General features: G+C 51.8%; 1 protein-coding gene across 3 annotated transcripts in view; it reads left to right on the forward strand.

Moving 5' to 3' along the window:
* The window catches only part of SERTAD2 (SERTA domain containing 2), a 77,401-nt gene that overhangs the window by 47,398 nt on the left and 7,116 nt on the right, over positions 1-22,887 (forward strand). Inside the window, exon 1 of one of the 3 annotated variants that reach the window (XM_082756533.1) lies at positions 10,688-10,951. The exons of the other annotated variants lie outside the window; for them this stretch is intronic. The gene's annotated coding sequence lies outside the window, so the exon portion shown is untranslated. Of the gene's footprint in view, positions 1-10,687; positions 10,952-22,887 lie in introns of those variants that run through there. 3 annotated transcript variants of the gene reach the window in all.

Consider the following 22,887-nt stretch of genomic DNA (forward strand, 5'->3'; position numbering starts at 1 on the left):
CAAGCAGGTGGGAGGGCGAGTTGGTGGGAGATGACTTGGCTTTGTTGGAACTTCACTTAATGCAGGGTGGGGGCAGAGAAAATGAAGCTAAATTACGCAGATCCCGAAGGCACAGCGAGTGTGCTACATCACTTGTGAGCATGACTAGAACTGAAAATGAATCACAGCCTTGTTAGACACTGTATGTGTCAGTGCATGTGGGCAGAAATATCATTCAGTGAGAGAGGGAAAAAGACAGAGAGAAAGAGACTGCATCTTTTAAAGCGTGCTGGTCCCACTGAAGCAGTTGTAGTATTTAATCTAATGGGTGAGAGCGGGGAAAGAAGGGGGCAGCTTCTGTAGGATACTTTGCCACGTCGGTTTTTCTTCCTTTCTGAAGGTTCAAGAGGAGGCTGGCCCTCTCAGCAGTGACATCTGAAGTCTTTTCTAAACCAGACAAGGCTGTAATTGCAAGTTCAGGTTTGAACCCACTTTCGAGGAGTTTATAATGCAACCACCAAGACTTATTTTGGGTGAGATTTGAATGTGGAGTCGCTTCAGCCTGTGTATTCATTTTGCATTAGGAAGCAAATTTGATTTGCTCTTCCTGTAGCCTTTTGGTGCACGCTCACACGAACGCAGTGGCACACCCATGTGCACACCAAGCTCGTTTCTTACATTCCAGCTACAAAAAGCCAGCCTGGAGCTGTAACCTCGGTGCTTGCAGCTGTGTAATGTGAACAGGGCCCGTCTCTAACCTGGGAATTGGTTTTGCAGTCAGGTTCTGACGGGACACAGCCATGGCAGGTGGTTTGATGGAGAGTTGCTGGAATAAACTGGCCTCCAAAATCCGGTATGTATGTGTTCGTACTCCAGAAGACACCACAAATGATAGCAATGTTCCTCAAGAAGCTCTTCCACCTTCAGCAGGAGCCTGTCCATGCCAGCTAGTGAACAGCAACCATCTTAAAATCCCCCAGCCTGCCACCCAAATACCACAATTTTTTTAAAGCCAGGTGCAGTAAAGCGGTGTATTCTTTCCCACATTTCATGTGTGCGTTTCTGTACGTTGTGCTTAGCCCTGCAGCCTGCTTCCACTAGCCCTCTTAATTCTCCAGGAAGCAAAAGGGCTACAGATCAGGTTGCCAGGTGCTTCTGTCTTGGGTCTGATATTGCCAGGTCTGTGTGGACAGCCTCCTCCCGTTTCTTCCGGTTTTGAAGTGTGTCTGCTGAGCACTCACACAGGTGGCAGGATCCGGCCCCGGCCTGCAGTCAGCACTATGCATGACGTGGAGCTGTGCTCCTCTGCCAGGGGGACAGTCTCACCTCTCCAAGAACCATTTGGAGGATGGAGAGGGGAATGTGGGAATGTATCCCCCTTCGTGAAGCCTGAGATCGTCTTTGCTCAGTGTACCCTGGAAGCCATGGGAGGAGCACGATGTGTTCCCGAATGACACCTGATGGAAGAGCTTGGCTGTTGACAGCACCAGACCACAAATGAAAACTTTTAAGGAATTATAAAAACAAACCATCAAGCAACAGATTGTTAAAGCTGGTTTCCCTGCGTACTGCGTCACAAGAAAACAGAGCTGCGTGTGTAGGCATCGTGGGCACTGCAAGCTGGGCGGGCTCCTCTGAGAGCAGCTGGAGATCCTACTCCAGAGCCTGAAGTTGAACCAGAACAAACTTGTGTTGTTTTACTTCTTTTTCCCTTCCTGTGTATGTTCCCTTAGTTTCTCATCCATCCAGTGCTGGCATGGCTCAGTCTCTTGGTGACTGGAGGTTTATGCTCTCTTCCAGGCTTTTGTCCCCAGCCTGCTTCCAATATCTCCTAAAAGCTTTTCGTCCTAGTCACCCTTCTGCCTGAACCCATCCTGGATAGGTTTCAGAGGGAAAGCTGTTGTCCTAACGCGTGCAGTGAAGGCAGCTGTAAGCCCAGGCGGGTTAATCCGAAGCGTAGAAACTCCAGAAATCCTGGGGTCGTGCTTGAAAATGCTTCCTCCACAAAGCTCAGCCTGTGCTTCCTGCGTGCTGCCGCCTGTGGCTCTGGTTTTACAGCAGGCTCAGCCCCTGGTGCCAGGCTCTTCTGCTGAATTTGGGAAGGCTGCGTGCAGGAGGAGGCAGGTGGTCGCTGCCAGTAGTGTCTGCAGGCACTGGTCCATGACATCTTGTGTAATTTGAAAGCTGATGGTTCTAGACGCTGGCTTGAGTTTTAAAAGAGCGGCTAGAGCTGCGTGGCTTCTTCTTTATCCCCCTCCCCACAGACCAGGTGCTCTGCAGTTTCTGAACACAAAGTGGTTTCTGAACGTTAAGAGGCATGTGAACTGTCTCCAGCTGAGGACACAGCACTGCACCTCCCCCTGCACCAAAAAAATAAAAAGAAAAATAGAAGAAAAAAAGAAAAAACCACCATCAGTAACTTTTGAAAATCCTGGTCATCGCGTGGCTTTCCTAGAACGTCCTTCCTAAATGAAACGGGAATAGCTTGTGATTTTCTGACTCTTAGACGTGACCCTTCTGGGAGAAAGGCAAGGAAGGGATCCATACTTGCAACAAGAGCAAGCTTTTAATTACTTAGAGCAAGAACATGTTCTGAAAAGTAAAGATTTTAGACTTAATGTGCGAGGAACAAAAGGCCGTTGTGAGCTATGTACAAGAGTTGCTGAGAGTTTGTATTCTGCCCTTTTTTTTTTTTTTTTTTTCTGTGGGAGTTATTTCCTGTTGTTGACTAGAGTTCTTTATTTAGAACCACCTAGCTACTGAATGACGGCTAGCTCGCGAAAAGAAAAAGTGTGATTAAAACTTGCTAAGGCTTATTTCAAGATCTCCCCGCTTCCATTAATTTAAGGTGAGTCTTTGCTAAATAAAAGAGGAGGTTCAAAGCCACCGATGCATTTTCTCCTCCTTATTTCGCCCACATCAGCCGTGACAGCGAGCAAAAATATGCTGGGAGTCTGAGGTCTTTCACCTGAACATCTCATGGAAGACGATGTTTTGTTAACAAACCTGCCTTGTTTTAGGTTCTCCTGGTTTTAAAACCCAAACAAACCCAGCAAATGCCCGGTCTCCTTTCTCCCAGGTAAGAGTAATGCATTTTTGGGGGGGGCCACTCTTTTTGTTGGACCCCACAACTGAGGTAGGAGTGCAGCACTTGCACTTTCCCAGCTGCTCAGCTGAGGAAGGGTTTCCTTTGAAGAGTGCTGCCAGCAAAAAGAGGTTTCTGGCTGCTGACCTGCATGGGAACAGTATTTGTGGACGTGTGTTGAGTCAAATTATCAGCGCTTCGACATGTGCTTAACTTCTCTTGCTCTTGTGGCATGGGCCGAACAGCCAGCTGAGGAAAGTTAGCAGAAGAGGCTAAAAAAAACAAAGAGAAGACTTAACCTGAAGGTTACCAACACTGGATTATAAGTGTAGGTAGGCAAGAAAGGAGCTGAGGTTACTGACTTTGTCTTAGCAGGAATCAGGCTAGGAATGTCCCCTGGGTGTGGGTGATTAGCAAACGCCCCGGGGCATGAGAGCAGATGGACATCCATCCCTCCTGGAGCTGGCTGCTCACAAAGTCTCTCACCCAGGGTGGCGATTTCTGCTCAGCTCTCACAAGGAGGCTGGCCCCTTTCCGCGAAGTGCCTGCCCGCCGCCCGCTCTTGTGGGCAGGCTGTGGGACAGGAGCGATGGCTGGCCTGCGCCCTGACGGCACTGCACAGCTTTCCTCCTGCACACAAAACTGCTAGAGCCTGGGGGGTAAAGCTGGGGGCCTGCAGGGAATCGCTCTGTAAAGGAGAGAGGTTTGGGAGCCTGCTGCCCATCCCTGTGTGCTGGGAAAGGCCCTGCTTGGGAGAAGAAGCAGGGAGAGCCTCGGCGATATTCCTCACCCCCAGATGGGGGTGACCAGGCGGGAGAGCTGCCTCATCCCCCAAAAACCAGAGGCAGATTGTAAGGACGTTGCCTCCCCAAAGTCACCGTGGGAGGGAGAGAGAGGTGTGAAAGGGTGGGCAAGGTGGCCCGTGGTGATAAACTGTGGCTCCTCAGCTTCTTGCTTTGTCCTGGTGGTAGATCCTAAATGCTGGGTGGGTTTGCAAGGCTTTAATGTAGCTTTGTTTGGGAATACTAATTAGGTGTAAGCCCCTCTTAGCCTTTGTCTAATGGCCGCTGTAAACGACCAGCTTCCTTCAAAGCGAGAGCATAAAAAAGCTTAGGGGAGAATGTAAATGAACGTGTACAGTTCCCTTTTTCTTCGGTAAGCCAAAATACAGCTCTCACCGTTATAGGGGTGGTTTTAGGGTAAGGCTGAGCAATGAGTGCTTCACCCATGGTCTGTTTACCTGCACATACAGTACGGGCTTCTGCTGACTCTTAGCACGAGGGAATGTAGAGAGGGAAAATGAATCATTACCGCAGTCGTCAGCAGTAAAAGCATCCGATATGCTCATTCACTCTTTTTTTAAAATCCTTCCTTTGCACATAATTAACGAATTCACACATTTTGTGAAGGGTTAAAACGGAAAGACTTGTACGTTCAGTGCACAGCCTCAATGAGTTCAGTTCTATATGATCTTCGTTTATTTGTAGTGGAACAGAACGGCAGTGGGAGTTTATGCTACATTTGATGTTCTTGTGCTAGGTTTTTTTGTCAGCTCCTCTCTTTCTCTTCTAAATTTGGCCCTGCAGATTCAACTTCTGTTTTATTGGGGCTTGGGGTTTTTTTCTTAAAGAAGTTGTGCAGGTCACTCGCTGCTTGCCTAAAATTAGCCCCCCAGCAAACAGTCTGCCTGAAGGGACTTCAGATTAACATCATCTGTAGAGAGTTTTGCACCTGGGATAGCTGGAGGAAGGATTTACTGTTGCAAGTTTGGATTACCTCAAGAATCCCTTCGTCTCACTTGGTAGGTACTGCCTGAATCTAGTGGCTGTAGGGAGCTGCAGAAACGAGTCTGAAACGAACCGCCCAAGCCCCCTGAATGGTGTAGGAGCTTCATATGCTGCACAGGTTGTACTCGTGCCAGCAGAAGCAGCTAGAGGTGGGCGCGTTCATTTGGATGTCAGCGTACTAACTCATGTTTTCATGTAAATAAGGGCTGAAATAGTTTTATTTCCCCCCGGTAATGCATCTGAGCATGAACACATCATATTACGGTGACATAGTTTTAAATACTACATAACATTGCAATCCTACACCAACACCGTAGCCACGACACCATTTTGTGTGTGCCACCCCAGCCTCAAACACCCCGATACTGCCGTACGATTCCTTCACGCCACGCATCTGAGCAGGAACCTCCAACGTCTCCGAGCCGCTCATCGCCCTGCTGGTGGCCCCGTGTGGTCTACCAAGCCTTCGGCATTTCAGCAGGCTCGAGCAGTGCTAAACATATTCCAACGCGCCTATGCAGGAGCTGCCGACGGAGCAGGTTGTCCGTCAGCGGAAGCGAGACGGTGGCAACCTTTGTTCTGAAGCGCCCGTGTGGCTCCCATGTTCGACAGCCGCAGCTCGTTAAGGTTTTCAGGATCAGGTCGGGATTGTGCTCGGGACTAGTGGGTGGCCTGAGACTTCTGGCTTGATTGCAGTGACATCTGTTTACACCAGTGGTTAATTAGGCCTGAGGACTGGCCATCTCTCTGTATTCTTCCCCACTGTTTCTGCTTTTCTTTTTTTCCTTTATTTAAAGTATTCCCTCTTCGGTTGTAAAACACAGCCTTCAGTTCTCTCGGCAGATTTTTTTCTCTTACCACACTGGCCCCGGTACTAGAGGAGCATCAGAATATCAGCGTAGCCTCTCTTCAAAAAAAAAAAACATAACCAAGTGTTCCAGAAAAGAATGGCTTGTGCTTTTGATAGAGGCTGCGGAGCGAGCACTAAAAGGGAAAGAAAAGTAAATGCAGCATTTCACAGCCCTGGATTGTTTAAAACTTAACTCGATGTGAAGCACAGACCACTGTGTCTTGAGAAGAATGAGTGAAAAGCCGAGCCCCCGTTAGGAGCCTTTGTGCAGCACAGCCAGCTTTGGTGCGAACAGTCTGGCCTGGGTCGGAAACGAAGCACATCTCGCAGGTGATGCAGCCTGAATGGGATTTGGGAAGGAACGAGGATGTTTATGAAAAGCAGAAAGCTGTGCGTGGACCCAGCAGCGGTAGGCAGCGCGAACTTCCGTCAGAGGACAGCGTGTTTCAGCCGGAGCGAGGATGATGCACACCAGCAGTCTCCAGAGCACTGGGAGTGCACAGGGAATTACAGAGGGAGGGAGTCATCTCAGTGCATGAGGAATGCAGCAAAACCTCCTCTGACTAAGCCAGCTAATGCACGCTGCGTTTTTTTTTTTTTTTTTTTTTTTCTTTCCTGATAATCCTGTTCCGTAATATTTCCTTAATAACTTCGTATGTGAAGAGTAGCCCTTCTGAAAAGCATCTCGATCACCAAGTCTCACTTTCAGACGAAACCTTGCCACCTTTGTCCTTGACACACACAGGGGATTTCTACCAGGTATGACTACCTCAGTTAAGGTTTTTTTTTTTAATTATTGCTTAACAAATTTACCGTGTGGCACAACCCTTGGCACTGCCAAGCAACAGCTGTACGTTACTGGATTCTGTGGGCCCGATCCTGCAGCACTCGAAGCCAAAAGGCGTGTTTGGGAACAGACGTTGGCATCGAAGTCTGCAGAAAGGCTCAGAATAAGTAGACGAAGGAGGTTAGCTGCGCTCAGAATATTGATTCACGAGCTCCGTGGTTTTTGCATCTCTGCTCATTTTACCTAAGTAAGACCAACTGCCCAATTGGACATATAATATATGATACTGCATTAGAACTGAGGCTGCGTTTGGTCATACTCATTAATTAAACTGATTTCCCCGGTAGTTTTTTTTTTTCCTAGAGAACTAACGGAGAATGATAATTAAGCATATTATGCATTCTAGGGAACGACGTTTCTCCTACTGCCACAGAAACATTAGAGATGAAAAACATGAACTAAAGCAGAAAAATAAAAAAAAGAAAAGAAAAGAAAAGCTAAAATGGGAGTGAGAAGGGGGAGCGTTCCTTCCTTCTGTTTCAGCTGATTCCTCTGTGCCTTGGGACGTGCACGGCAGCCTCGTCACAGCGGATGAGTTGCACCAGCAGGAAAAAATGAAAGCCAAATGAAATCTAAAGCAGGGCAGCCTAGCTTTTCACAGGTGCGGCTCCCTGGTAATGCACAGATGCAGGCTGCAGTAATGCAGCACCCCAAATTTTGTGGGTTTGTTGGTTTCTTTTTTTTATTATTTTGAGGTGCTTGCTTTTATTTGTATCTGAACCTTGCCTGAAGAAACCGGCAGTGCTTTGGTCGAGGGGCTGCTGCTGAGCGTCGCTCCCTGCTGCTCCGAGGCTGCTGCTGTTGTCGTCACCTGCCCACAGCCCCCTCCAGAAGGCCAGTATTGACCCCTGAGCTGCCTGAAGGGAGATGTCTCGAGGCTTAGTGGCATTTAATCACATTTAATTCGTGCCTTTGCTTGTGGCATGCTTGCTTCTTACCCGTGAGACCTGCGTCGCTTGGTGGGGAGCGCTGCTCTGGTAGGATGAGCATCCTTGGCTACAGGCAGGCCCTTGGGTTAGCTTTTCCCAGGTTATTGGTGCTGGCAGGGTCTGACATTGCAAAAAGTTGTCTGCTCTCAGGGCAACATTACGTGTTTGGCTGTCAGCTCCGGTGTGCGCTAATGCAAAGACATCCAGGGAGAGAATGAAGAAGGTGTTTTGTTCTTACATTTACCTGGTGAAGTCTCAGCATTAACACATATAGCAACTAAAAGGGCCAAGGATGTGCTTAGGAACAGAGGAAACAATTCACTGTGTGTTTTTTTGGCAAAATTTGAGGGGTGCTGATGTTCCAGCACACCAAAGGTTGCCACTGTTTCCCAACTGGCTCAGATGTCGATAGCCAGAGCTTACCTGGCAGTCTGCAATATTTCTAATGAATCGCCCTGAGAAGCCTGGTGTCTGTTCCCCCCTCCCAGTCTTTGATTTCTGTTTGTTAATGGATTTCTTTTTGATACAGGAGGGTTTTTGAATGATCTAAGGAAGACCTGGCCTCACTCAGGCAAACTTTGTCCATCCTTGCACACAGACAGGGCTGTGTTTAGGCTGTGCCTGTGGCCCACTTCAGGTCAGTAACTATCGAAAAACACAATTCCTTCTCTTTTAGCGTGTCATCCTCTTGTGCGAGCAGCTCGATGGCCTGCTCCTCAGGAGCACAGGGACTTTTCCCCCTGCTCCTGTGGATTCTGGAAGCCTCTGCCAACTCCCTTCCCTGCCCAGCATTCGTGGCTCGGTCGCAGGCTGTTCCTGCACTTACCAACATGTTTGGGCAAACTGCGCTGGGGCCTCGCAGACACCTCCTGGTCAGATCACTCCGGGGCTGTGGGGCCGAGCTGCCTGGCCTGCAGGGCCTCATTAAATCACACTCCAGGCAACGTGAGACGCGATCGGCAGCGGGATCGTTCGCTCTGTGTCGCCTAACCTCGTCCTGGCACGGCGGGGCCTGAGCACTGCAAAGTGTGGGCAGGAACTCCGCTCGTATCGATTTGTGTCATGACCTGTGCTCATCTGAGAGTGTTTCTGAGCGTGGATGCAGGCTGTGCTCGTTGTGTTCAGAGGAACAATCTGAGTTACAGCGTGACTATAAACTCCTGCCAAGAAAGGCCCAGGGGAGTTACAGTAGGAAACAGGAGGGGCAGTGAGTTTTCTCTTATGCTAGTGTAAAATTGGAGCAACCTAACAAAGTCAGGAGCGGTCAAAACTCATACACTAGAGGCTCAGGCCTTTTGCTGCCGAGTATAAAAAGGCAAGACTGGGGCCTTTGATAACAGAGTGGAGCCCAGATCTTATTTAGTGAATGTTTGTGGTTATGCCCATACTCCTGGCGATAGCGTGCACACACCCAGGAGCAGGGACTGTAAGCCTGCCGTGGACTTTGAGCTCCAGAAGCCAGGCACTGCTTGGCTGGATGCATCCCCGGCGCGATTACACGGGGCCAGATCCTGCCGTGCTGCGAGTCCGGACCAACCCCCCTGATGCAAAGGTTTTCACTGGTGGAGCTAGGAAATTGGGCTGCCAGAACCGCTCTAAAATAATGTAAATAGATAAAAATATGCAGCCTGTTTCTGAACTTGCTGCGCCTGCATGAAAGGAGTTGCCCACTGGGTGCTGGAGGGGTGACAGCAGCTGTTGTGTGACCTGCTGGCGACACGCGTCGTGGCCTTCTTGAATGTGAGGGTGGAGAAGAAAAAATCTGTGCTTCAATTAGGAAGCAAAGGGGTTGGGATTCGCGGTGCTGTGGCTACAGAAGGCTTTATTCTGCTCTTGAATATGCTGGGGGAGACTCAGAGACGTCACTGGGGTTGTCCCCCTTCTGCACCAGTGTAAAGGAGGGCTCTGAAATTTGGTGGATTTGGCTTTTAAAAGCCAACAAAGTCGAAAATGTCCAAATATTCTGGCTGGCTTTTGAGAGGACTGAAGCTCACCAGACAGGTACCAGTCAGGCCCTAAAGCAAATGAAGCTTTTCCTTTCATTGAGTGATTTTTATTATGACGGCTGTTAAACCAAGAAGAGCCTTGTTTTCCTGAGCCCGAGCACCAAATTTTCCGTCTGCAAGGAAGCATCCAGCCAGGGGAGATCCAGGTTTTAATTTCTGCCGCCTTGCGATCCGTTCAAAAGTCACTTATCAGGGACAAAATTCAGTAAAGGGCTCGGGATGGCTTCACAAACCTGCCTCAGGGCCACCTCTGCCCGGCAGTCAGAGGATTTCCTCAGACGGAGGAGGAAAGGTGTCTCCAGTCTTTTTGTTTGAAGCCCCAATTAGATGGGTGGCTTTTCAGTTCTAATTTCAAGAATCCGTAAAATCGCCCTTCTCTTTTGGCGGGTTCACTCCATTTTTATTTTTTTTTCCCTGTCCTCTGTGGGTTTTCGACGTAGGGTTTCCAGGTACCATTCTTCTTTTTGGTTTTCAGGTTGGAGAGGGAACTTGGATTTCCAAGCAGCCCGTCAGCGTGATGGATCACAAATCATTACAGGCCGTTCCGAGCGTAATACCTACACACGTCGTGCTCTTAATGACTAATAATCACCTTTATGGCTGCTCTTAAAGCTTTATTGGCCCCGAGTACAGGCGCCGCACCGGGACGCGACCGCCCCGGATGGCGCCAGGACCCTGAGGCGCTGCAGCCCACACGGGTGTGGGGGTCCCACCTAAATCTGAGGGAACCCACCCAAATTTGAGGGAACCCACCTAAATTTGAGGGAATCCACACACATTTGGGGGAAACCTACTCCAATTTGGGGAAACTCACCCAAATTTGAGGGAACCCACCCACATTTGAGGGAAGCAACCCCACTGAGGGCCCAGCTTTCCCTCAGGGGACAGGGGGGACACCGGGGAGGGGGGGAACACCGCTGTCCCCTCAGGTAAAGCCCCCGGCTGAGGCAAAGGGGGGGACGGGGAGGGGGGGACACAGGCAGCAGCCCCCCCCCGGGGCTGCCCGGGATATTTGGGATTTTTGCGGTCGGCGCTTGGCGACCGCCTTTGTGCCGGAGCGGGGCCCGCTGCCGCCCGGGGCCGCCGAGCCGGGAGAGGAGGAGGAGGAGGAGGAGGAGGAGGAGGAGGAGGAGGAGGCAAGGGGAGGAAGGCCGGGCCGAGGCGGGGCTTTGCCGGAGGGCGAGGAGCTCGCCAGAGCCGCCCCTGGCGTCAGTGCTGGCGGCGGGTGCTGGAGCCGGGGCTGCTCCCGCCTCCTCCTCCTCCTCCTCCATTGTATAATGCTGCGTGAGCGCAGCCGCCGGGCCGGAGCGGAGGCTTAAATCCTCACACTGCCTCCTCCTCCTCCTCCTCCTCCTCCTCCTCCTCCTCCTCCTCCTCCCAGCCGGCGCGGGAGCGACAGATGGAGCTGCTCTGAGGGCGAGAGGTGCCGACCCCCCCAGGCTTGAGTTCCCAGGGGGAGCTGCATGTGGTGAGTGGGGCCGGGGGGGGGGTGGGGGGGCTGCTCAAATCGCCCTATTCCCCCTGCTGGGGGGCCCCACGGCCTGAAAGAGGGGGGGCAGGTGAGCCCCAAAGGGCTGGAGTTGTCCTTAAAAGCTGCCTCCCCCCTTCCTCTTTCCCCTGGGCGATGCGCGGTGCCCCCAGCACGAGCAGGTGCTGGTGGTGGGCTTGCTTTGGGTCGGGACTGGCCCCCCAAAAGTCCCCCCAGTGGAGGAAACCCCACTGCAAGCACTGGGGGAGCCGTTCGAGCCCTCAGGACCCAGCCGCCCTCCGGTTTCCTGAGAAGAGAGAAGGGTTTTGGGGTTCCCCTGAAGTTGCTTCTGTGGTGGCAAGGCGAGCCCGAGGGCCTGGGGGGGATTTGGGGTGCCCAGGAGCAGGGCTGACATATGGCTGGGCACGGCCAGCCCGCTGCCTGGACCCCTCCCGGGGCTGGCTGGGGATTAGCGGGGCTTCTCCTTGAGCCAGGGAGGAGAAACGGGGGCTGTGGGGGGGGGAACTTCAGCGGGCAGGGGTTGTTCGTCTTCGGGAAGCGGTGGTGGAGACGCTGCGCCTCGAGCGGGACTCCAGCCCCGGGAAGCAAATCTTCTTTCGCAGTGCCCCCCTCTCCCCGTGCAGGGCGTGCGCTGCCTCGCTCGCCTCGGTGCGTGGGGAGCCGGCAGGATGTGTCAGGATCTGGGGAGAGGAGCTTGCTTTGAGCACGAAAATCGGCGTGCGGTTACCCGCTGTCATGGCTTGCACTAAGTCAAGCACAGCTGGAAAACGCTGGGACGCTTTAGCTGGAAATCAGCAGAGAGGTTCGTGTGCCGTCCCTCGGGGACCGTCGGTGGCAAACTCGCAGTTGCTGGTCAGCCGCGTGCGTAAAATTAACCAAATCTGCCCATTTTGCCCCCTCTCAGGGGGCCGCTCGCCCCTTCGCCGGCCGGCAGCGCGGCACATCAGAGCTGTCGCCTGCGTTCAGGCCAGCCCAGAGCTCTGGGGCTCAGGGAAGTGCAGGCTTTTTCAGCCGGTGCCCGGTGAAGTCAGCAGGGTGGCTCTCGCTGCCGTCAGTGGGTGCTGGATTTGGCCGCCGTGGAGCGTGTTATTGCTCAAACAATGGTGGGAGAGGGCTTGGCTGCCCCCTAACATCGCTTGTATGCCTGTGTGTCTGAAGCGCGGCTCACGGTTTGAGTCGAAGAGGCAGCTCCTGCCTTTTTAGGCAGGTTTGTAAGGATTCACCTGCGCAAAATGCTCCATCCAGATGTGTCGGTGCTAAGTCCCGCGGGCTTCTCACGGGGTACTGAGTATTTTTGAAGGCTCCTCGGTTCCTGCTGAAGCGCACAGGAAGCTGTCACTTGGTAAAGCAAACTGTGGAGACGAGCTGTGAAGTTGCTGTAGCTTTATACACTTAGAAATGCCTTAGAAATGGAGCAGTGCATTAGGCAGGGTGAGCCTGAAGTAGCCTTTCCTGCCTGAAGTTAAAACGCACGCTTTTTTTTTTTTTTTTTAAGGTGGTATCTTTGGGGTGTGATTTAACAGCAGGCCAGCGGTGGTGGTGGAGATAGCAGGATGCTGTCACTTCGTGCTGCCAGGCAGGTATACGAGAGCCGGTCCTAGGGGACACTTCATTGTCCAGGCACACACTGCAGCACCTAACAGCACAGCTGTAGGCTTTCCTCCTTCCGTGACTGATCCTACTTCCATTTAAGTTGGTGGCAAAAACCGCCCACTCCTTTTGGGCAGGAACTGGATTGGACTGCTAACGAACGAAGCTAGACTTTGTGCATGTTAAAGCAGCGCTTTGATTTTTTGTGCCGAGCTGATTTCTTTCTCTCTGAAGCTGATTAAAAACAAACAAAAAGAAACTTGCTAGCCGTAGGTACTTCAGGTTTTGTCTGTAGATGAAGCAGTCTTTAAGAACATTAAATACATCTGTAGGTGCTGATTTATTAAGAAATGTAATTGTATTCCTTTGTACACCTGCTATTTTTTTTTTTAATGGGAAAGATGAAGTAATGCCACTGTTTCTCTCAGTGTTTTGGTAGAAATAATGATATAAATAACCCAGGCACTTGAACTGTCTGCCTGAGAGGCACCGAGGAGTTTGAGATAATGTTCTACTATCAAGGAAACCCTCAAATTTCATATTCCAAATTTTTTTTTTTTTTTTAGCTTCCGTGAAGTACAGCAGATCTTATGCGGTATCTAGTTTGAAGGATTTTGCCATCATTTACACAAGCTGCTTTTATTTTTCCAATAAATAATTCATAGGGGAAAAAAAAAAAATCCTTTCAAGAACTCTGACTTTTTTCACGCTGATGTAAAATACTCCTGGCACAGTTCATCTCCGAGAGCGCTAACGCCAGACAGGTGATCCAAAATACTTGTGACTATTTTTGCTTTTATGTAACATCTTAAAGTGTAATCTGTCAGGCGGGGAGAAGGCAGCGCTCTGAAAGTGTAAGTAGTTTTCTGGTAATCTACTTTTTATAAGGTCTGGATTGCAGGGATACACCTTCTTCCAAGCCAGCTCCCTACGTGCGAGCGGCGCAGGAGGAGGCAGCTCCAGTTGCAGCAGTGCCGGAGCAGGCGCACACGCACAAATCAGTGCCAGAAACGGCAGCGCTCGGCTACCGAGTCCAAAGATCACGAGTGTGCCCAAGGAGGGAGCAAGGTCCAGTTTAAATGGAAGCAGGTTGGCAGTGCGCACGGGCCTGGAGCGTGGATGAGGCTCTTGCTAATTAATGGTTTGAAGGAAGTCGAATTTGCCAATCCCAGAGCAGCGCCGACTTTCTCCGGGGGCCCAGTGTTGCACGTTTTCTGCCGCTTGTTTCGTGTCCAAGCTTCTGCCAGTCAGAAACGCTGTGCTGTCATGAAGAAGTGCCTGCTTTCTATAAGTGGAAAGGGACCCTCCAACACGTGTTAGTTCTTTAATTCTTCTATAAACAAAGTCAATTTTTGTGTTTGCTGTAGCGGAGGCTGCAGGTTTTTCGGTTTGTTCAGCATTACCAGTGCAAACACTCAAAAAAAAAAAAAAAATAAAACAACAATGCTGACTGTTCAACGCAAGCGGGGAAAGGCAGCCCTGTAAACGCGGCGCTAACTTTGCCGTTGGGTGCGCTGAAGTCGAGCAAAAACAAAGTTCAAAGCAAACATGTGGCTGGGAGAGTGCAGCGGCTGCGTGGAAGAAATAAGGCTGCTCGTCCCGTCCCGCCTTGGTGCCGCACCGAGCGCAGCGGGCTCCGTGCCCTCGCTGCTACCCAGGCGGGGACCAGGCGATGTGTCACCGTGCAGAACAGAAACCGTGCGGCGCCGTGGGCCTGGCCGAGCGTGTCAGATGCTCTGTGTCATCGCAGAGCGACCGGGAGGAGCCGTGAAGGCTCCGTGCTCGACCAGTTGGGAGATTCCTCCAGCTCGGAGGGGAATTCCTGGCTGGGGAAGAGTTGCTTCGAGGGGTTCCTGAGGGAGAGCCGGGACCGTCTCTGGGGACACAGCGCAGCGTGAGGGTACGGCGCAGGCAGGGTTCAGGAAAGGTGTGAAGTCATAGTGAGGAGCAAGGTAGCTGGAAAAGACTTACAGAGCCCAAAAGCCACCAAAAAGCAAGTTTGAGCCTTTCACACCTCGCTTCGCTGGGACCAGGCCTCAGCTGGGGCAAGCGAGACAGTGGCCACCGCCACATCAGAGGGGCCAAGGTGTTGCTGTGGGTCACAGCCATGCTCAGTGTCCTGTGTGTGCAAGTTTGAGCCATCACTTGCCCAAACACGGGGCCGGGTTCAGTCCTCTGCCCTGCACGGCACATAACTGTAGGGTTTCCCTACAACGCCCCAAGTTCCCAGTCTGTATGACCTGGTCAGTGTTTTGATGAGCAGTGGGCTTAACGAGGAACTTCTCATTAATAACACATCGGAATTGAGTTTTAAGTGGCATTGAATGACACGAATCTCAGTCCGAGTAATTACTGGGAGCCAAAGCTTGTTTCCCTTGCTTTCGCACCAGTAAGACGTATTTGATTTCATCTCGCAGCTTCTGCTCCCAGGCAAGTTTGAATAAAGTTGTGTTCTGGTGTGTTACAAAAGAGAAAAGTGCAAAAGTGGGTTGTTTTCTTTAATGTTATTTTTAAAACTGGGCGGTATATGGAAGTAGCAGAAGAAAGAAGTTCCTTTTTCAAAGGAACCCTGACTTGGTGGAAAGATCTAAACTTGCCCGAAAACTTGCTCAGATGATCTCTAATGAAAAACAAAACACTTCTCTTGATCCCAGATCTTCGACCTCCCCAGAACCCCTCGTGCTGTTTGAGCCTTCGGTGGAAACGTGACAATTGCCAACTCCTCCCTTTGCTGTTTCCAAGCTTTTTGGTACCGAGGCCTGCACCCTCAGCCTCTGACAAGCTCCTGGCGTGCCAGGCAGGCAGCGAGGCTGAGCGAGCTGCGCTATAGAAAGAACCACCCATGGTCGGAGGCAAACTATGCGGATATATGTTGGGGTGGAGGTTGGAAGGAGCGTGGAGGGCATATTTGAAGCAGACTGTGTGCAACTGCTACAGCAGGTCTGACTAGTTTCAGATGCCTACAGGCAGCTTTGTCTTAACTTCAGGTAGCTGCAAAAACGAAGTTTGAAAACCTAATTCAGAAATACGCCGTCATCTTCCGGTGCCTCCACAAACCCTTTCCTTTTCATGTGTTTTTACAGGCAGCCTTTCACCCTTGGAAGAAGTGGTTAGCAGGTACACGTGCACGCATAGGATTTGCATATTTTTAAAATACACGCTTCATCAAGATAGGAGCCCGGCGTTCGTGCGCAAACCACGGCGTTTTTACAGCATAGTGGTAACCTTCTGCTTCCTTATCTCTGTACGCGAGCCCGTGAGGGAGCCCTCTCCGTTTGTGCCTTTTCTGGGAGCATGATTTGTTGCCGCCCGGCCCCGTGCAGGAGGAGTGACTTACACTTTATTGCGCCGTGCTGCCGTCGGAGGGGTTTTGACCGGGGTGACTTCGGTGCCAGCTGTCCCAGGGGGGCCGTGACTCGCTTAGGTTACCCTCCGGTGACGGAGCACACGGCCTAGGCTCTCCTCCCCTCCCTCTCCATCTGTTTGGCAAAGCCGGCCACCGAAGCAACCCTTCCCCTTTCCTCCCCTAACTGAAGTATTACACAAACGCCTCGCGAGTGAGAAGTGAGATCATATTTTCTGTATGCATGTAGCATACAGCAGGAAGCTTCCTGTTGCTGCCGTGCTTCTTGGGGCTGTCAGCAGAACGTACATTGTACATATGTGCTGTCAGAAGGCTTGCTGGCTCTTTTTTTTTTTTTTTTTTTCCCTCCCCTTTTCTTTTTGTTTGTTTTTGCTTTTTGTTTAATTGTGGGGAAAACTAGCGTAACAACGTCCTGGGTGAGGTGAATGGCTTGTGTCTGACCGAAAACAAAATGAGGTTTAGGAGGTTTAGTTTCAGTTTCCCGGTCTCTTCTCCGTCTGTATTTTCCCCTCCTAATTCCCAGGGACTTACTTTCTGATCGGGTTTTTGTTCCACGATAATTGACCTGCAGTGAGCATGCTTCAGAGTACGTATTGAATTGTTAAAATATGCTGTTAAAGGGGTGTCCCCGTAGAAGTCAAAGTGGTTTATTTGAGAACGTTTAAAACACTACACATAAAATTTACGTGGACCGTACGGTGACTATTTCAAAGGGGGCTGCTTCGCTGGAGTAGTTTTATTGTGCAATCAAACAGGTGCTGGGAAAAACTAAATCTCTTTCCTCTCCGACTCGTGGCTGGTAATGGCTGAGAGTAGCTCAAGGCTGGCCAAAGTTCCCTTTATCAGCTCTCCGAAGGCTCCTTCGCTGGACGGGGCAGCACACGCTGTGTTTCTACAGATGTGAGAGCTGCAGTGCAGCGGGCTGAGAGGCCAGCAGTCATCGTGTTGCCTAACATCACTTAACACCGTCTCAGCAAACTCTCATGTCAAACTTTAACTACCTTTTTTTTTTTTAGGGGGGGTTCTCACTGGTGGAGAAATGCCCCGCAGCTTTTCCTCGTCCCTAAAAGAAACCCGAGGGCGGGCGGGTGCTTTTCTCGCAGGCTTTTCTTGTTTGCAGGGCTGTGTTCATTTTATTTAAGTGAAGATGTTGAAAACAACCCATGTGCAGCGTAACTCCTTTAAAAAGTGCCAGGGAAATGCCTTCTGTTACAATCTTTGTTTTTCTCCTCTTTTAACTTTCAATAGCAAGAAACTGGTTAACAAATAAAACCTGCAGGCCAGAAACTAAAATGACTTGTCATTGCTGGGATGTGTTTTGCATTTTGCTGTATACGTTTCTTTGGAGTTTTTTCTCTTCCCCTCCCTTCCCCCCCCCTCAGTTTGCTGCTTTTCAGTTTGACTGTGATAATTTATTCAGCACTGTTTTCAGAGCAATAACCTACTTTTTGGCAAACCATTCAGTTCTTTCCACAGCAGTGTGGGTATTTTTTTTTTCCCCCAAGTGTTTATTAAGGGTCTGCAAGGAGGGGGAAAAACAAGCTATCTTTGGGGAAAAGGCACTGCAATCCGCTCACAAGCAAGGACTCTAACCAAGTAATTATAAAGACGCGAGGAAAAACTCCCCCTTATTACCCACGAAGGGGTCTGGTCCCTCTTGGGTGCACACACCGCTCTCATTAACCTTTATAGGAGTCACACAACATCCCGTAGAGCTCGGTCCCTGCATACACTAAAAATATCAGCCAGATCGTGACATGCACGTGCCTGTCAAGACGCCTTGCGCGCTGAGACGCGGCGCTGCCCCGATCTATTGTTGGGAGCGGCGTCGCAGGGGAGGAAGGATGTACGGCCGGCCCTGCTGTTTCGTCACCCTCCCGTAGAGACTGACCAGTAGCATCTTGGCGTTGCAGGCGTGGCATTTTAGCAGGCACTTTCTTGTGGCTGCACCAGCCCCTTGCAGATCGGCTCGAACGCAATTTCCAAGCAAGGAGCCTCCTCTCAGCCGGCGCTTTCGCTCTGCCGGTGCCTGCGGGCTCTGAAGTGGGAAGAAAAGGCAGGCGGTCGGCTCTCGGCCCAATTGGGCCCCGAAGCGCTACACGGCCACTTTAATTGCTGCTGCTCCACTGCTGGAAGAGATGCTGGCCCTGCTCCTCCCCGTGCGGAGCCCTCCTCGTGCCCCGCTCCCGCTGGCAGGGCTGGCGGCTGCCGGGCGAGGAGGCCCCGGGTGCCAGCAAAGAAACAGCAGCGCAGAGCAGGCAGAGCAGCCTGGCTGCTCCCGGGGAGACTTGTGCGTAGAAGCCCTCGCGTGTTTTTCAGGTGACAACAAGCAGAGCCTCCTGAATCATCAGCTAATCGCGTAGTAAAGTCCGAGGAGCTGGCCTAGCGCAGCGCCCGGTTTTATTTACTGCGGCTCCGGTTTCCTGCTGCCGATGCCCAGGTGCGTAACGCAGATCCTGCGCCTTGAGCTCTGGCTACTGGCAGCAGAGCCGTCCCGGGCCGCGTGCACGCAGCGCGGTATAATTTGATTCACGCTTGGCAGGCCTGGCAGCTTCCTTCACGCCGCCACGTGGAGGCTGAATTGGAGAATAACCTTGGCCCGGCTCATCGGGGTGGCTCTTCGAAGCACGGGGGGAGCCTCGGCACAGCCCGTGCCCGGCGAGGAGGCTCCTCGGTGTCCCTGCACAGTGGCACGGGCACTGGTTTAAGTAGATGGTGCGTGCAGCCGTGCTGGGGGAGGATATAAAGAGGGGTCTGCGTGGATATGGCGCGAGGAGAAGGCGGCTTCGCCCCGTGACCGCCCCGAGTGTTGCAGCCACTAGCAGCAGTCACCCACCGAGGTCTGCGTCGAAGCCTGTGTTGGTGGTGAGATGGTGTTAGCAGCCGTGGGGAGGGCGTTTGGTGAAGTTTCCAGTTTGGGACGAGACCAAAAAAGGGCAGGCTGGGGTCTTTGTGGCACCGGGTGGGCGCCGCCGTGAGGATGCTGAGGGGAGGCCGAACACGTGAGAATTGCCACTCGGAGACCTTTTCAGAGAGAAATTGCTGCTGCCGGGCAATCCAAACCTGCTCTTGTTCCAGTAAACGCGGCTGCCTTCCTGTACGCGAATAAAGCCCGGTTTGACTCAACGTTTTCTGGCCTCGGCGCGCTCTCCAGCTATGCCCTCTCCTCCTCTGCGCTGACAGGAGCTGCTGGTACTCGGGGCTCTTGCCTGGCCGCCCCCTTCCTTCGCAGCGAGCTCTCCCCGCGCCCAACCTGTGCAGCCTCGTTCACCTCCTCGTTCTGCCAGGGTAGTTTTTAATGGCTTAACGAGCTAACAAGTGCTCGTCTGATTTAAACGTGTATTAAGGTCTGCTACCCCGATAGAATTCCTAATATTATAAACACCCTTAATAACACGGCTATAATCTAGAAAACCTGCTCTCCTTTTCCCAAACAATTACTTAATGAGGCAGTAATTTATCCCAAGCTATATTTATTGGAGCCCATTCCGGCTTTATCAGACGTACTCTGTTTGGTGTGTGCAGTTAGTCAAAAACATTAAAACTGCTCCGCTTCTTCCAAGGGAGCGCCTTACATTTAGCAAACTGACAGCATTAGAAACTGTTTCCAATTTAATAGCAGCATATGTTTCCTGCAAGACTTAACACACTGCAGAGTCGGAGATTGCCTTAGACTGCGGCTTTGCCTTTTTTTAGCCTGGTAGAAAAGGAGCTGGAAACCGGAGACAGAAGCGGAGTGCCGAAGTGGTGTTTCTGGTTGTTTTTGCTGCCTTTTGTTTTTCGCAGAGCCTTCTAATGGGGCTTCGGCGGGCTGCGAGTTGAAGAAACTATCAAGAAAGTCGTGTGGGCGGCGCGCGGAGAGCTCTCGCTCGAAACGCAGTTTCTGATCATTAACAAACAGCAAGAGCTTGCTTTGCCCTCTGGGCCTCAAATAGTACAGTATGCAACAAGGGAGAGCAGGCAAGGCACGAGGATGGAAACAGTAGGATCAGATTACAGTTTCAAAATATCGCTGGAACACGTTGGCTGGCGTTAGGCTATTGACTGCCTTTATAATTGCCTTGCTGATTTGCTAGGGGAGGCTTCACCTTACTTGCTGCTCCGCACGGACGTGCCCGCAGGGACGGGGGGCTGCAGGCTGCGGGCACCAACACCAAACCCCACCAGAGCTTCTCCTCGCCCCTCTGCCAGGAGGTTTCCTCGCACCGACCCGAGCTAAATCCTTAGATCAGCCTCTGAAAGTCACCCCCTGTGGCTTCCCTTCTTATTTTGTCGCTAGCCCGAGCTGGAAAAGACCACTCTCACTCCCTGTACTACCTGCCACAGCCTTCAGCAGTGGGTGCCGACAGCAGGAGCTGCCTCGCTCGCCGAATTTGCCCATGGGGTGCTTCCAGCCTGAGCACTGAGCAGCTCTGCCTGCCTCTCCGCAGCTTCCACGGCAGCCGAGGTGCACCCATCCGCTGCAGGAGGTGAGAAGAGTCAGCCCCTAAAAACGTGCGTGCGAAATACCTGCCGCTTACGGTTGCTGCTGGTGACGACAGCCTCGCAGTGAAGGCTTGTAAACAGAAAAAAAAAAAAAAAAAACACAATTCCCTGTGCTCTCTGGAAGCACAGAGCTACCCAGGAGGCCAATTTTTTGATAGAGCTCTAAAGGAGGGTTTTGTAAGTGCTTATTAAACCTCGCTTTTTTTTTTTCCTTCTCCTTTTTTTTTTTAAAAAAAAAGCAGCCAGCATTAAGGTGAAGTGCAAATGTCAGGGAAAACAAACCTTGTAAATAGGAGGGCATGGTTCTGGAGAGGACAGAAAGCCCAGCACAGTTCTGCTCCCCGGCCCCACGTCTGGTATCGGGCTTTTTGTTTTTTGCTGCCCTCTGCCATTAAAACCAAATTCTTACCCAGCAGCGCTTGTCAGGAGCCCTCCCTCTTGCCAGGCAGCATGGACGCATTAAACTTGAACGAGTAAAATCTGCAGCAGATCCCGAGAAGCAGCCTTGCAAAAAAAAAAAGAAAAAAAAAGAAACCCCCAGCCCTGTCAGCGTACGAATTGCGAGCCAGCTGCAGCGCATTGAACGTAGCCGTGCGTTACTGCGTGGTACGAGCTGCTCTGCCTCCCAGGGATGCTGCCGTGCCAGGATTTGAAGACCCCGGGGTCAACAGATGAACGCTCCGAGGAGGGCTGCTTCTCATGGCCCTCACCTCTCCGAGGGCTCGCTCCAGCCCTGCCCTTAAACCTCAACACCCGGGCTTGCTCCGCTGGCTTTAGCGAGGCTGGGAGAGGCTGCCAGCCTTCCACTGGCGTCCCCCTCCGCTCTTTCCCTTCCTTTCCAGCTCTGAAAAGGCGCCGGGAGGAGGATGCCCCTGCTCTGGTTGTCAGCTCAGGTGGTCCCTCGGGCTGGACCCGGCGGCGCGTGCATCTTGTAGCTCGGAGGACCTGGCCCTCGCCTTGCCAGCTGAACCCAGTTGGCACAAAAGACCTTTTTATTTTGGTCCTGCAGCTATCGGTGCCAACTCCCCATCCTGCTGAAGTCAGTAACAAAACACTCATTGACTACCGTTGGGCCGGGATACAGCCAACGCAGCCCTCCAGGATGAGGAGCGAGGAGGGATGGAGGAGAGGAAAATAACGTTTCGTGTTCCAGCAGGGAGACGGCGCTTGCGTGAGGTGCTGGGGAGAGCCTCCGAGAAGCCCCGGTGAGGTTCATCTGTACCTGAGATTTGGGAAACTTGGATTTGGGAGTCGAGTCTGCACCTTCTCAACTTTCTGCCCAGTTTCAGGGACTTTTGTGTCCCTGAAACAGCCCGGCAGTGACGAGGTGCAGCACCGTGCGCGCAATTGATGCGTGCAGCACTCTCACGCTAGGCACATGCCTCTCCCTCCCCTCTGCAGAGCGAAGGACTCGTCGCTGAGTAGGCTCCGACCCAGCCAGGCATTGCACAAGCTTTTTGTGTGTAATCGATTATGGTTGACTCCAGAGCACCACCCGCTCCGGGCTGATTATCTCTTCTGCTCAGCCCCAACTGCATTTATTTTTTTTTTCCCCAGCTCCGGCTGAAGAGCATGCAGCACCAATAAAAGGAGGCTAAATGACATGCAAATGAAAAAAATATATATTACTTTTGTTTTTCAATTAAGAGAAGCCAACTCCCAAACAATGCTAGCATTTCTCTGGCGCTGAGGCGCGTGCAATCACCCTAAATGGGCAAAAAAGCAAGCTGAAGCCTTCTCAACAACAATGCTTCAGCTTTTGGGTCCGGGTCTTCCAGCTTTGGAGCCAACGGGTGGGGAATAGCGGGGAAAATCTCTGCGTAACTCCCCACCCCCCCCTTTGCCCGGATAAATTCAGTTTTTCCACGGCCTTTCTTCCACTCTCTAATCCCACATACCTAAGTAACGCTGAAAACTAACTTGCATACCAAGCCCCTGCAGCACCCCTTATTAAAACAACAACAAAGCGACATCCCGTCCCGACTGCAGCGCTTGGACGCAGAATGACAGCTGCTGGCAGCCCGCTGGAAGCGCGGCAGAGCCTCGTCTGGCCGGGATCACCTCTTGGCTAAAACAGACACACGAAAACCCCGCCGTGGGCACGACCCCTCGGGCTGCTTCCCATCCGTTTCGGAGGGTGCGAGCAGATCCCATCCCCTGCTCAGCTTTGCCCCAGCAGATCTGGAAGTTTGGCGCCTCCTTCTTTGAGATGTTCGAGCTTGCAGTTTGGCCTCGTGCTGTTCGCTACCTTGAGACGTGCAAAGCTGATCTCGCTAATGTAGGCGTGAAGCTGCTGCTTGGGGGAGATGGTGTGAAGGGTACAGAACAGGCAGGCAGCGTTGTCTTCAGCCGTGGCGGTCAGAAACGACACGTTTGGTTTAGGGAGATGCCGAGGAAGGCCTGCAGGCACGTGTGCTTTTACCCTCTGTATCAGCTGGTCCTAAAAGATGCCGCCCTCCTGGCTTAGAACGAGTGA

Source organism: Aythya marila (genome assembly GCF_965140915.1).
Source record: "Aythya marila genome assembly, chromosome: 3".
NCBI lineage: Eukaryota > Metazoa > Chordata > Aves > Anseriformes > Anatidae > Aythya > Aythya marila.